This window comes from Theropithecus gelada, chromosome 1 (genome assembly GCF_003255815.1).
Source record: "Theropithecus gelada isolate Dixy chromosome 1, Tgel_1.0, whole genome shotgun sequence".
In the NCBI taxonomy this organism is placed as follows: Eukaryota; Metazoa; Chordata; class Mammalia; order Primates; family Cercopithecidae; genus Theropithecus; species Theropithecus gelada.
The window spans coordinates 180,014,392-180,030,495 of record NC_037668.1 but is presented as its reverse complement, the minus strand read 5'-3'; the positions used below and the strand labels follow the sequence as shown (position 1 = coordinate 180,030,495).

The 16,104-nt window shown below is 35.7% G+C and overlaps 1 protein-coding gene across 1 annotated transcript in view; it reads left to right on the top strand.

The window, feature by feature from the left end:
* The window catches only part of HMCN1 (hemicentin 1), a 452,346-nt gene that overhangs the window by 283,178 nt on the left and 153,064 nt on the right, over nt 1–16,104 (top strand). The gene's annotated exons all lie outside the window — the stretch shown is intronic.

Below are 16,104 nucleotides of genomic sequence, written 5' to 3'. Positions count from 1 at the left end.
ATTTTCTCTAATTCACATGATTTATTGTTCAGCCCTTTATTAATTTATTCATTCATATATTCACTTCACATTTACCAAGCAATTAAATGTAGAATAATGTCCTAGCACCTAGCTTAATTCCAGGTGTATAGTAGGCAGTCAAAAATATTTAACAAATAAAAGAGTAAATAGTAGGTGAATGAAAAAGTTTTCATTGGATATTGAATTCATCTAATTTGCTTCTTTGCACATTTTCTTCCATTTGAATCAACCAGTTAAAAAGATTCAAATCATCAGTTTCCTAAATGTTTCCAATAAATCAATTTATTCTTTTCCCAGTCCCTGAAATATGAATGCCTAACTTAGGGATGCCTGCATACATACCGTAACATACATAAACCGCATAAACCGTGTGGGTCTTTATTCTTTCACTGAATTGTTAGTTGGGAGACCAATATCTGAATGTAACCATTTTACAGTTGGCTGACCTTGCTAGTGGGGTTAGGGGACAGGCTGACCTTGCTCTATTGTAAGTTGCCTTGCATTTGCTTCATTCCCCATAAGGCCATTATCTCTTCCTAGGGCTCTTTTACAGCTGTCTCCAGCATCTACTCAGACTTACACTTCCATCTAAGAGTATGCTTGTGGAGGAGGTTCTCTCTTCTTTCTTATTTCCCTACCCTGAGGCTCCTTCTCTTCTCCTTCTACAAGCTGTTTACCTTCCTTCTCCCATCAAGTTAAGTTCCTGTCTGGTCTCAGTTACTGGCTAAGAGGAAACAGTTAAGTGGGATAGAATGGCATGATGCAATCATCTTACGCACTTAGGAGTCAGGCCAACTTTGGTTTAAATGCTATGCTAAACATGATATATGTTACCTTGAGTAAACTACTTAATTTCTATGAGTATCTGACTTCCATAGTGATTTTGGGGTTTAGAGATGATAGGTGTAAAACATCTCCCACTTCATAGACACTAAATAAATGGTAGCAGCTAGTTTTGCTGACTTCTACTTCTTGAGGTGTTTTAAAAAAGAAGGATGTTTTGTTCTCTAGACTGTTTTAAAATGCTTAAATGAATGCTCTATAATAGCAGCCTCCAATCTTTTTGGCACCAGGAACCAGTTTCTTGGAAGACAATTTTTCCACAGACTAGAGAGAGGGATGGTTTCAGGATTATCCAAGTGCATTACACTTATTGGGCACTTTATTTCTATTATTATTACATTGTAATATATAATGATATAATTATACAACTCACCATAATGTAGAATCAGTGGGAGCCCTGAGCTTGTTTTCCTGCAACTAGACGGTCCCATCTGGGGTGATGGGAGACAGTGACAGATCATCAGGCATTAGATTCTCATAATGAATACGCAACCCAGATTCCTTGCAGGCACGGTTGACAATAGGGTTCGTACTCCTATGAGAATCTAGTGCTGCTGCTGATCTGACAGGAGGCAGCACTCAGGTGGTAATGCTTGCTCTCCTGCCACTCACCTCCTGCTATGTAGCCCAGTACCTAACAGACCATCAACTGGTATCAGTCTGTGGCCCAGGGCTGGGGACCCCTGCTGTATAATAAAGAATAGAGTGTATGTCTCCAGTCCTGGAAGAATCTGCCTAGAACAGATGCTCTAAAATTTCAATATTCTTAAAAGACATGCGAGTTACATATTAAAAATACAGCTTCCTAGGCCTAGTCCCAGATCTCCTGAAACAGCACCTCTAATATAGGTGGTCTGTGAGCCAGTATTTGGAAAAACATTGGCCTAGACACTAAAGACAGTCCTGAAGACTTGCCAGTATAGTCAAGACTGATTGAAAACCAGCGTCTGTGAGAGAAATCAAGTATCCCATCAAATAAAGAACAACAACAGAAGAGAAAAAGCATAATTGATACCTAAGAAGGCACAAGTCTGTAAACGTGAATATTATAACAAAATGTTGGTTGACAGAGATGCAATTAGGGTGCACATCTACATGGAAAATCATCAAAGAGAAGGGGGCAGACTGGTAAACATATGAGTTAATGCAAAAAGAAAGAGAAGCAGAACGTTAGTCATTTTAAGAGCTTATTAAAAATTGCTTAATCAGAGGGAGAATATAAAACTACCTTCCTGATACAAATCACAGGATAGAGGTAAGGTATGGTAGTAGCTTAAAACATTTCAACTAATATGATCATGGCTTGTGTACATAACAGTTCATCTCCCTGAAGGGAGAATAAATGCTGAAGTGCACTTCTAATCTGATACTAATTGTGATCAGCCTGGAAAAAAGCAGTTGACTGAGTGCATGTGATGGGAATCTAGAAATCTAGACAGAAAACTGGCATTTGGACATTCGTGACAATAACATCACATTGGACACATAAGGCTGCAAACCTGACTCTGTCCTCTTCAATACTTGTATTAATGACTTTACTGATAACTGGAAATGTTAAAAAATGTAGGAATTTCTAAGAGACTGGTTGATGATAGACTTCAAAAAGACCTCAGTGGTTAAAATGACAAGTTAATATAATGTGGAAAACTATGCACAAATGGGATGTGAAAAGCATGGCTTAAAAGACACCATGCATTGAAGTACTTGAGTATTTGAATTTGGATTTGGTTTGTTCCAATTACTGTAGATATGAGAATTTAGTTTCATAAAAAAGTTAATGAAACTTAGCAGTCAATAGCAGAAGTTACAGTAGGAGGAAGAGGAGAGGAACTAGCCCCACTAATACTCTTGCTCTTTGAATGCTCCCAAAGTATTGCATACAATTCTTATTCTATGTATTTAAAAAGGCATTACAAAACCTATAGGGAAGCAATCCTCATTTAATTAGGTTCAGTTATTAATTTATCAGCCATCCCTATAGTTACTTTTTAAGTTAGAATTTTTTGCTTTTATTTTTGTTTTTAGAGACAAAGTCTCAGTCTGTCACCCAAGTTGGAGTACAGTGGCATGATCATGGCTCATTACAGCCTGAATCTCCCTGGGCTCAGGTGATCTTCCCACCTCAGACTCCCTAGTAGGGAGGACTACAAGCAAATGCCACCACGCCTGGCTAACTTTTGTACTTTTTGTAGAGATGGGATTTCACCATGTTGCCCAGGCTGGTCTTGAACTCCTGGCCTCAAGATGTCTGCCGACCTCGGCCTTCCAAAGTGTTGGGATTACAGGTGTGAGCCACCATGCCCAGCCCAGGTTTTTTTTTTTTTTTAATCCTAATCTTTATTGAAGGGTAACAGATTCAGCAAATGTTCATTTACTACAGTTGTCATCCAGAAATGTCTAATCCTAAAATATTCAGTGTTTCAATTGTTTAATGTTTTCTTTTCTTATAAAAATATCTTAGATACTACCATTCTTCTTAATCATAGCAAAAGTTGTTTCTAAAAGCTATAGTAAGGGTGCCTGGTCTCCTGGACTAGGAGACCACGTCATGATCAAGAGAAGAGGAACATTCTCATGGGGTTTTCCAGGAGGGGGTGTTCTGTCTTTTATAAAGGGCAGGAGCCCTCAGTAGGTGGTCTTTTGGATCATCAAAGTTTAATAATTCTGGAAGTTTTTATTCCCTAGACCAAACTATGAAATTATATCTAAACCTCATTTATTTGCCAAGTGCGACAGATGTTTCCACAAACAAATGATTATTTGGAGTCTAATAGTCCAAGCATTCATTTTATCTGCACACAATTATTTCCCAGGAAAAAAATCAACCAAGGTGAAGCACCAGAAAAAGTAAAATATTGTTGCTTCAAATTTCCTTTTCTATATTGCCAATTAATAACTGCAGGATAAAAACACACATTCCTCATCTGTAAAATGGGAAGGATAGAGAGAGTGCACCACAGTTATGGAAGTTATGTGAGGATCAGATGACAGATTACATGTGAAAATCTTAGCCTGGTGCCTGGTTCCTAGTCAGCATCTGTAAATGACAGCATAAAGTCTGTCTGGCAAAACACATATTTGATTTCTGGCCCTTCTCACTGCACCATTTTGATAAATATCTGTAAAGTCCCTCCTGCCTTTACTCTTGGCCAGGAACTCTCTTGGGTCTGTATTAGTTGTCTGGTAAAAACATTAGTAGAGCACCCCTTATTTTAATTTTATTTTTTAAAAAGTATTTGCTTGGCTAACATCTGCTAACACCCACTCAAAAATGGTTCCTCTATCGTTTCTGTGTTTTGTTTAATAGCTCAAATGTGGCTTAAAGGAGACTTGGGAATGTTGTAGGGAACCTTTTTCTTTTTTCATGGATAACTTCAGTTCAGGACTCTATGATTTTCTTGGTATAGATTAATTTATTCCTCCCTATTTCATAATTTCACTAGATAGAGAATATTAACTCACCAAAATTACATTTAGATCACTTATATACTACCTGAAATTTAACCAGGATTTGAAAGACTCTATTCATGACCTGCGTGATTGAAGGAATAGGCAAAATCTAGCACACAATGTGTCAAGAAGAAGGTATTGTAGTTTCACCATGATATGTACATGTGGCTTTTGGAAAAAGGAAAAAATACCCAGCAAATTGAATGGAATTCAACCTTCTTCTTGGAGAATGCCGACATCTTATTATTAAAATAAGATCATAAGATATTGTTACCTTATTGCTACTCTATCTAGAACAGTGTTTTCCTAAATTTCAAGACTATGCATTTCAATGCTAGAAGGGAGCAATGGAATTTATATTTGTATTTACTTTTTTTTTTGTTCCAAACATTTATTTATACATAGACACTTCCAAAATACTTTTAAGATAAATGAATAATTTATTGTTATTATTATTATTATTTATTTTTTATTATACTTTAAGTTCTAGGGTACATGTGCATAACGTGCAGGTTTGTTACATATGTATACTTGTGCCATGTTGCTGTGCTGCACCCATCAACTCGTCAGCACCCATCAACTCGTCATTTACATCAGGTATAACTCCCAATGCAATCCCTCTCCCCTCCCCGCTCCCCATGATAGGCCCCGGTGTGTGATATTCCCCTTCCCGAGTCCAAGTGATCTCATTGTTCAGTTCCCACCTATGAGTGAGAACATGCGGTGTTTGGTTTTCTGTTCTTGTGATAGTTTGCTAAGAATGATGGTTTCCAGCTGCATCCATGTCCCTACAAAGGACACAAATTCATCCTTTTTTATGGCTGCATAGTATTCCATGGTGTATATGTGCCACATTTTCTTAATCCAGTCTGTCACTGATGGACATTTGGGTTGATTCCAAGTCTTTGCTATTGTGAATAGTGCCGCAATAAACATGTGTGTGCATGTGTCTTTATAGTAGCATGATTTATAATCCTTTGGGTATATACCCAGTAATGGGATGGCTGGGTCATATGGTACATCTAGTTCTAGATCCTTGAGGAATTGCCATACTGTTTTCCATAATGGTTGAACTAGTTTACAATCCCACCAACAGTGTAAAAGTGTTCCTATTTCTCCACATCCTCTCCAGCACCTGTTGTTTCCTGACTTTTTAGTGATCGCCATTCTAACTGGTGTGAGATGGTATCTCATTGTGGTTTTGATTTGCATTTCTCTGATGGCCAGTGATGATGAGCATTTTTTCATGTGTCTGTTGGCTGAATGAATGTCTTCTTTTGAGAAATGTCTGTTCATATCCTTTGCCCACTTTTTGATGGGGTTGTTTGTTTTTTTCTTGTAAATTTGTTTGAGTTCTTTGTAGGTTCTGGATATTAGCCCTTTGTCAGATGAGTAGATTGCAAAAATTTTCTCCCATTCTGTAGGTTGCCTGTTCACTCCGATGGTAGTTTCTTTTGCTGTGCAGAAGCTCTTTAGTTTAATGAGATCCCATTTGTCAATTTTGGCTTTTGCTGCCGTTGCTTTTGGTGTTTTAGACATGAAGTCTTTGCCCATGCCTATGTCCTGAATGGTACTACTTAGGTTTTCCTCTAGGGTTTTTATGGTATTAGGTCTAACATTTAAGTCTCTAATCCATCTTGAATTAATTTTCGTATAAGGAGTAAGGAAAGGATCCAGTTTCAGCTTTCTACTTATGGCTAGCCAATTTTCCCAGCACCATTTATTAAATAGGGAATCCTTTCCCCATTTCTTGTTTCTCTCAGGTTTGTCAAAGATCAGATGGCTGTAGATGTGTGGTATTATTTCTGAGGACTCTGTTCTGTTCCATTGGTCTATATCTCTGTTTTGGTACCAGTACCATGCTGTTTTGGTTACTGTAGCCTTGTAGTATAGTTTGAAGTCAAAACAAAGATACAACATACCAGAATCTCTGGGACACATTTAAAGCAGTGTGTAGAGGGAAATTTATAGCACTAAATGCCCACAAGAGAAAGCAGAAAAGATCTAAAATTGACACTCTAACATCACAATTAAAAGAACTAGAGAAGCAAGAGCAAACGCATTCAAAAGCTAGCAGAAGGCAAGAAATAACTAAGATCAGAGCAGAACTGAAGGAGATAGAGACACAAAAAACCCTCCAAAAAATCAATGAATCCAGGAGTTGGTTTTTTGAAAAGATCAACAAAATTGACAGACCACTAGCAAGACTAATAAAGAAGAAAAGAGAGAAGAATCAAATAGACGCAATAAAAAATGATAGAGGATATCACCACCGACCCCACAGAAATACAAACTAACATCAGAGAATACTATAAACACCTCTACGCAAATAAACTAGAAAATCTAGAAGAAATGGATAATTTCCTGGACACTTACACTCTTCCAAGACTAAACCAGGAAGAAGTTGAATCCCTGAATAGACCAATAGCAGGCTCTGAAATTGAGGCAATAATTAATAGCCTACCAACCAAAAAAAGTCCAGGACCAGATGGATTCACAGCTGAATTCTACCAGAGGTACAAGGAGGAGCTGGTACCATTCCTTCTGAAACTATTCCAATCAATAGAAAAAGAGGGAATCCTCCCTAACTCATTTTATGAGGCCAACATCATCCTGATACCAAAGCCTGGCAGAGACACAACAAAAAAAGAGAATTTTAGACCAATATCCCTGATGAACATCGATGCAAAAATCCTCAATAAAATACTGGCAAATCGGATTCAGCAGCACATCAAAAAGCTTATCCACCATGATCAAGTGGGCTTCATCCCTTGATGCAAGGCTGGTTCAACATTCGCAAATCAATAAACATAATCCAGCATATAAACAGAACCAAAGACAAGAACCACATGACTATCTCAATAGATGCAGAAAAGGCTTTTGAGAAAATTCAACAGTCCTTCATGCTAAAAACGCTCAATAAATTCGGTATTGATGGAACGTACCTCAAAATAATAAGAGCTATTTATGACAAACCCACAGCCAATATCATACTGAATGGGTAAAAACTGGAAAAATTCCCTTTGAAAACTGGCACAAGACAGGGATGCCCTCTCTCACCACTCCTATTCAACATAATGTTGGAAGTTCTGGCTAGGGCAATCAGGCAAGAGAAATAAATCAAGGGTATTCAGTTAGGAAAAGAAGAAGTCAAATTGTCCCTCTTTGCAGATGACATGATTGTATATTTAGAAAACCCCATTGTCTCAGCCCAAAATCTCCTTAAGCTGATAAGCAACTTCAGCAAAGTCTCAGGATACAAAATTAATGTGCAAAAATCACAAGCATTCTTATACACCAGTAACAGACAAACAGAGAGCCAAATCATGAATGAACTTCCATTCACAATTGCTTCAAAGAGAATAAAATACCTAGGAATCCAACTTACAAGGGATGTAAAGGACCTCTTCAAGGAGAACTACAAACCACTGCTCAGTGAAATAAAAGAGGACACAAACAAATGGAAGAACATACCATGCTCATGGATAGGAAGAATCAATATCGTGAAAATGGCCATACTGCCCAAGGTAATTTATAGATTCAATGCCATCCCCATCAAGCTACCAATGAGTTTCTTCACAGAATTGGAAAAAACTGCTTTAAAGTTCATATGGAACCAAAAAAGAGCCCGCATCTCCAAGACAATCCTAAGTCAAAAGAACAAAGCTGGAGGCATCACGCTACCTGTATTTACTTTTAACCTCAAAATGAGAAATAAATCAGGCTATACCCAAAGAGCTTCTCTGTACAAGGTCTTTAGTCATTAGCTTTCCTCTTTTAGTTACTGAATTATGTTTTGACATTTCTAAAGCATATATATATTTTTTGAGACGGAGTCTCACACTGTTGCCTGGGCTGGAGTATAATGGCGCGAACTTGGCTCACTACAACTTCCACCTCCCGGGTTCAAGTGATTCTCCTGCCTCAGCCTCCTGAGTAGCTGGGGTTATGGGCACTCGCCACCACTCCTGGCTAATTTTTTGTCTTTTTAGTAGAGATGGGGTTTCACTATGTTGGCCAGGCTGGTCTCGAACTCCTGACCTCATGATCCATCCACCTCGGCCTTCCAAAGTTCTGGGATTACAGGCGTGAGCCACTGCACCTGGCCTAAAGCGTGTGTTTCATATGGAAACTACCTTGAGGGCATCTGAAACAATTAGCGAAGATAACATCTTTATGTTTGCTATATCTGGCTGTGAAGACTTAATAGAAGCCTTTTAGAAAAAAAAAATGCCTAGCAATAATTTTTATCTCTAATTATTTGGAGTAGAAAAGCAATTGGCTTATTTTTTTTCAACCCTCTGAGGCTATAAATTAAAATCATGTTGAAATACAATGAGCGTCAAATCAGACTATCTGATTTATTATGAGATTTTTGTAGGTCAGTTATGGGTGCTTCTTGATCCCAATTGTTTCTTGAGTTGCACATTAAAAATTCTGAGCTCGTTATTCACAAAGAGATCACAGATATAATTCACACACTAGAAAAGTCATCCTTTTAGAGTATACAATTCAGTCAATTTCAGTAGTTTGCATCTTTCTAAGATTGTTTTTGTTTTATCTAAGTTATCTAATTTGTCGGCATACAACTGTTTGTAATCTTTTCCTACAGTTTTTTTTTAAATTATTATTTTTGTAAGATTGGTAGTAACGATCCCTCTTTCATTTCTGTTTATAGTAATTAGGTCTTCTCGCTTTTGTTTTTCTTAGTATAGCTGAAGTCTTTTTGATTTTGTTGATCTTTTCCAAGAATCAGCTTTTGGTTTTGATAATTTTCTCTACTGTTTTTCTATTCTCTATTTAATTTGTATATGCTCTAATTTTTTGTTTGTTTGTTTTTTCCTTTTGCTTACTTTGGGTAGAGTTTACTCTTCTTTTTTTCTGGTTTTAAGGTAGAATGTTAGGTTATCAATTTGAGATCTTATTTTTTAATATGCATGTTTGCAGCTACAAATCAGTCTAAGCTCTTCTTTATGTACATCCCACAAGTTTTGGCATGTTGTTTTTGTTTTCATTCCTCTCAAAATGTTATCTATCATGTGATTTCTTCTTTGACCAATAGTTATTTAGGAGTGTGATACTTCATTTTCACATATTTGTGAAGTTCCCAAATTTTGTTTTATTATTGGTTCCTAAATTTCATTGTGCTGGAGAACATATACTGTAAGATTATAGTCCTTTTAAATGTATCAAGAGTTGTCTTATAGTCTTATATATAGTCTATCTTTGAGAATAGGACATGTGGACTTGAGAAGAATGTGTTTTCTGGTGGAGTAGTCTATGTGTGCCAGTTGCATTATAGGTTGTACAAGTCTTCTATCTTTTTATTGATTTTCTGTGTAGTTGTTGTATCCACTATGGAAAGTGGGATATCGAAGTCTCTAACTTTTGTTGTTGTATTGTCTGTTTCTCCCTTTGAGTTTGTCCATTTTTGTTCCATGTATATTGGGGATCTGTTGTTATGTACATATATATTTATAATTGGTATATCCTGATGAATTAACCTTTTCTATTATTGTTTTTAAAGTCCTACTTTGTTGCCAGTAACAGTTTTTTTTGAAGTCTATTTTGTGTGATGTTAGTATAGCCCCCTCAGTTCTTTTTCCATTACTGTTTGCATCATATATTGTTTTCCATCTTTTTATTTTCAATTTATTTGTCTTCAAATCTAAAGTGTGCTATTATAGGCAACATACAGTTGGAATTTTTAAAAAATCCATTCTGCCAATCTCTGCCTTTTGATTGGAGCATTTAATCCATTTATATTTAATTTAACTACTGATGTGGTAGAGTTTATATCTGTCATTGGTTATACATTTCAATATTTATTATGTCATTTTTTGTTTTTCTCTTTCTCCATTGCTGACATTTTCTTGGGTGCCATTTTATTTACCTTATTGATTCTTTTACTTTTTTTGAGTTTTATTTTTAGTAGTTTTCCTGAGTATTAGAATCTTAATTAATATAGTATTTGGATATTTCAATAGTATACAAAAATTTTGTTCCTAATTAGCTCTCTCTGTTTCCCCTCTTTTATGCCATTATTATTAAACAAATTACATTTTAAAGTGCCCATTATTGCTTTATATTATCATCTTTTAAATCAATAGGAGAAAAAATGAGTTATGAGCAAAATATACAGTTTTTTACATCTTACACATTTACCTATGTAGTTACCTCTACCAGTGAACTTTATTCTTTTGTGTATATTAGATTTATTGTTTCATTTCAACTTGAAGAACTCCTTTTAGTATTCCTCATAGAACAGTGGTCTAGCAATGAATTCTAGAAATAATTCAATTTTTGTTCTAGAAATATCTTAATTTCTTCTTAATTTTAAAAGACAGATTTTCTGCATATGAAATTCTTGATTGGTAGTCATTTTCTTTCAGCACTTTGGCTATGTCATCCTACTACCTTCTGGCCTTTGTCTTTTTTGATGAGAAATTGGCTGTTGGTTGTATTGAGGATCTTTGCACATAAGTCACTTCTCTCTTACTGCTTTCAAGATTCTTAGCTGTTGGTTTTAAACAGTTTGGTTTTGATGTCTTGGTGGGGACTTCTTTGAGTTTATCTAACTTAGAATTTTTTAAACTTCTTAGATATATAGCTTGATGCTTTTCTTCAAATTTGGGAATGTTTCAGTTATTACCTTTTAAGGCATTCTTTCTGTACGTTTCTCTTTCCTCTCTCCTCTGGTACTCACATTATGTTTGATGGTGTTTCCACAAGTCGTAGAGGCTCTATTCACTTTTCTTTCTTCTTTTTTCTTTGATTCTAAAATTGGATTATCTCAACTGATCAATCTTCAAATTTGTTGATTTCTTTCTTCTTCCAGCTTCCAGCTTTCTTCTTCCAGGTGTTGAGTCTTTATTACACTTTAGAATCTTTATTTGGCTTTTAAAAGTAATTTCTGTCTCTTGATTAATATCTATATTTAATGATAATTCAGCTACTTTTCTTTGGTTCTTTATACATGGTTTCCTGTAATTCTTGGAACATTCAGTCATCCCTCAATATCCACAGGGGATTGATTCTAGGACCCCACATGGATACCAAAATTTGTTGATGCTCAAGTTCCTTATATTAAATTGTATAGTTCTGACAAAGGGCTAATATCCAGAACCTACAAAGAACTCAAACAAATTTACAAGAAAAAAACAAACAACTCCATCAAAAAGTGGGCAAAGGAAATGCAAATCAAAATCAAAATGAGATACCATCTCACACCAGTTAGAATGGCAATCATTAAAAAAATCAGGAAACAACAGGTGCTGGAGAGGATGTGGAGAAATAGGAACACTTTTACAGTGTTGGTAGGACTGTAAACTAGTTCAACCATTGTGGAAAACAATGTGGTGATTCCTCAAGGATCTAGAACTAGAAATACCATTTGACCCAGCCATCCCATTACTGGGTATATACCCAAAGGATTATAAATCATGCTGCTATAAAGACACATGCGCACGTATGTTTATTGCAGCACTATTCACAATAGCAAAGACTTGGAATCAACCCAAATGTCCATCAGTGGCAGACTGGATTAAGAAAATGTGGCACATATACACCATGGAATACTATGCAGCCATAAAAAAGGATGAGTTTGTGTCCTTTGTGGGGACATGGATGCAGCTGGAAGCCATCATTCTCAGCAAACTATTGCAAGAACAGAAAACCAAACACCGCATGTTCTCACTCATAGGTGGAAATTGAACAATGAGATCACTTGGACACAGGAAGGGGAACATCACACACTGGGGCCTATTGTGGGGAGGGGGGAGGGGAGAGGGATAGCATTAGGAGATATACCTAATGTAAATGACAAGTTAATGGGTGCAGCACACCAATATGGCACATGTATACATATGTAACAAACCTGCACATTGTGCACATGTACCCTAGAACTGAAAGTATAGTAATAATAATAATAATAATAATAATAATAATAATAATAAAAAGCAGCACATCTAAAAAAATTTGTATAGTATTTGTTGCAAAAATAATAAATGGGACCAATTAAATCTAAAACCTTCTGCATAACAAAAGAAATAATCAGCAGAGTTAACAGACAACCCACAGAGTGGGAAAAAATTTTAGCAAACTATGCATCTGGCAAAGGACCAATATTTAGAATTTACAAGGAACTCAAATAGATCAGCAAGAAAAAAGAAATAATCCTATCAAAAAGTGGTCAAAGGATATGAATAGACAATTCTCAAAGATATACAGGCAGCCAACCATTTTTAATATATGAAAAAAAGCTCGACATCACTCATCATTAGGGAAATGCAAATTGAAACCACAATGAGATACCACCTTACTCCTGCAAGAGTGGCTGATATGGTTTCACTGTGTACCCACCCAAATCTCACCCTGAATCATAGTTCCCATAATTTCTATGTGTTGTGGGAGGGACCCAATGGGAGGTAATTGAATCATGGGAGTAAGTTCTCATGAAATCTAATGGTCTTATAAGGGACTTTTCCCCACCTTTGCTCTGCACTATTCCTTGCTGCTACCATGTGAAGAAGAATGTGTTTGCTTCCCCTTCAGCCATGATTATAAACTTCCTGGGGCCTCCCCAGCCATGCTGAACTGTGAGTCAATGTAACCTCTTTCCTTTATAAATTACCCAGTCTTGGGTATGTCTTTATTAGCAGCATGAGAATGAACTAACACAATGACCATAGGTAAAAAGCAAAAAAAAAAAAAAAAAGGTGTGCTGTGGATGCAGTGAAAGGGAACACTTTTACACTGCTGGTGGGAATGTAAATTAGTACAACCACTATGGAGAACAGTATGAAGATTCCTTAAGGAACCAAAAGTAGAATACCATTCAACCTGGCAATCTCACTACTGGGTATTTATCCAAAAGAAAAAAAGTCGTTATATGAAAAAGACACGTGCACATGCATGTTTACAGCAGCACAATTCGCAATTGCAAAGATATGGAACCAACCTAAGTGCCCATCAACCAGAGTGGATAAAGAAAATGTGATATATATATATATAAAATATATATAAAATATATATTATATATATTATATATATGTACACACACACACACACACACCATGGGAACTACTCAGCCATAAAAAGGAATGAAATAATGTCTTTTGCAGCAACTTGGATGGAGTTGGAGGCCATTATTCTAAGTGAAGTAACCCAGGAATGGAAAATCAAATATTGTATGTTCTCACTTTTAAGTAGGAGCTAAGCCATGAGGATGCAAAGGCATAAGAATGATATAATGCACTTTGGAGATTCAGGGGGAAGTGTGACGGGGGATGAGGGATAAAAGACTACATATTGGGTACAGCATACACTGTTCGAGTGATGGGTGTATTAAAATCTCAAATCACCACTGAAGAATTTATCCATGTAACCAACACCACCTGTACCCCAAAAACTATTGAGATAAACATTAAATTGTATAGTATTTGTGTATACACATCCTCTTATATAGTTTATTGTCTCTAGATTACTTAATTCCCAATATAGCATGAATGCTATGTAATTAGTAGTTATACTACATTTTTTATTTGTATTAATTTTTATTGTTGTATTGTTATTTTTTATTTTAAAAATTTCCAATCTGTGGTTGATTGACACTGCAGATAGAGAGGGCTAATTGTATTTAAAATAGCAGATTTAAAGTTTTTGCCTAGTAAATCCAATATCTAGGTTCTAAGTTTCCTGATGGACAGTTTCTATGCTGCTTCTTTTTCTATGTATGAGCAATGCTATCTTGTGATTTTTGTTGAAAAAGTAGGTATTTTAAATAATATAATGTGGCAACTCTGAAAATCATATCCTTCTCTCCTCATGATTTTTATTGTTATTGTTTTTTGTTGCTGGTTTTCATTGTTGTGTCTTGATTCATTAGTAGGTAGGCAGAATACTGGCATCCTCCCAAATTTTCATATCCTAATCCTTGAACCTGTTAATATGTTAGGTTACATCATAAAGGGGAATTAAGGCTGTTAATCATTTGACCTTAAAATAGGAAGATAATACCTAATTATCTGGATGAACCCAATGTAATCATAAAGATCATTAAATGCAGAAAAGGGAAGCAGCATATCAAAGTGATATAATGTGAGAAGAATGCTCCACTCACATCCTCACATGGCCTGCCCATTGCTGGCTTTGAAGATGGAGGAAATGGCCTGTAGAAGTTGGAAAAGGCAAGGGAACAGATTCTCCTCTAGAGCCTCCAGAAGGGAACTCAGCTCTGCTAACACCTTAATATTAACCCAGTCAGGCCATGTTAGACTTCTGACCTAAAAAACTATAAGATAAATTTGTATTGTTTAAGCTACCAAGTGTGAGGTAATTTGTTTTAGAAGCATAAGGAAACGAGAACTTTTCTATATAAATTCTATGAAGTCTGTTTATACAGACTTTACCCCTGGGGAAAAGGTTTGCACTGACAGAACATTGAGTCTGGTTAAATAAAGAAAAATCTTGCAAATAGGAACTTTCACAGAAAGGCCAGACAGGTCAAATAATGACAGTTCTCTCAGAATGGTACTTTTAGGTAGCTTGAAACCTATTGTACTTCCTTCAGTGTCTGCTAGGCTGCTTTTTTCACTGCGATTATTGGACTATTTGTTTTCAAGTTTGAGCTGGAGAGAGGGTGACGGGGTAGGTCAGTTAAAATGCCACAAAACTCACTGTTTTAAATGAAATTTAGCTACTTATTTTTTAATAAATACTTTTTGGATTTTTGCAAGTCTTTGGTTAATTTCCCAAGTTCTGAAAAGGTTGATTTTGACAATGTTTCCAATGTTTTTGTTTCTTTACTGGAGGAGTAGATTTTTTGAGTCCTTAGTCTGGCATTCTTGCTGACATCCAATCTTTCTTAAAGTTCTCTAGTGAAGTGAGAAATTGCCAACCCATTCCATAGCTCTGTATTTCTTATTCCCATCGTAGTGTTTTATTGTGGCAGCTACATAATCTGTCAAATTCTTCAATGAGCACTTCAGTCCAGAAGGCTTCAAGCATTTAAAAAGCTGTTTTGAAGGAATGTGCCATGGACTGATTATTCTTCCTTTTTTCTTTTCCAGTTGGAAAAGTTAGATAGCCATATTTAGAGGTCTTGTGTCCTTAAATACTGTGTTGATAATCAGAATTCGGTGCAGAAAACAGAAGCATTCTAGGCATTTCAAACAGGTAGGGTTAATACATGGAATTAAATGAATACAAAAGTAATTGTAAGAGTGAAGGAGGGGTGGTTCTAGGGTGAGCCTTTAGGAAAAACTCCCAGGACAAAAGAGATTTGACCCAAAGGACATCTACTTCTGAAAACAGACTTTATTTTAGACTTTTCAAAAATCAACTTTGAGTGCTATTATCTTCTTTGATTTTGTTTGTTTTCTGCTTTTATATTTATTATTTATTTCTAGCCTGTTTTGGTTTATTGTATTGGTCTTTTAAATTCTGGGTTGAGTGCTTAGGACTTTTTTCCATTATTTCTTGTTTTTTGTATATGTTAATTATGGCTTTAGATTTTCTTTAAGTACTGTACTGCTTTAGTGACATCCTACAGGTTTTAATATTAATCAATTTCACTTTACGTTTTTCTAAACTTATACTCTTATTTTAATTTCATCTTTAATGAGATTTTCCCCATGTAGATAACTTTGTATTTTTGTTGTTGATTTACATTTTGTAGTTTTTTTAAATTGTGATTATAAAACACCTTATTTGTATTTTGTGGGCTAATATTTCATGTTGAAAATATTCCATTGTCATTTATAAAACATATATATTCTTTGGTAACTACAA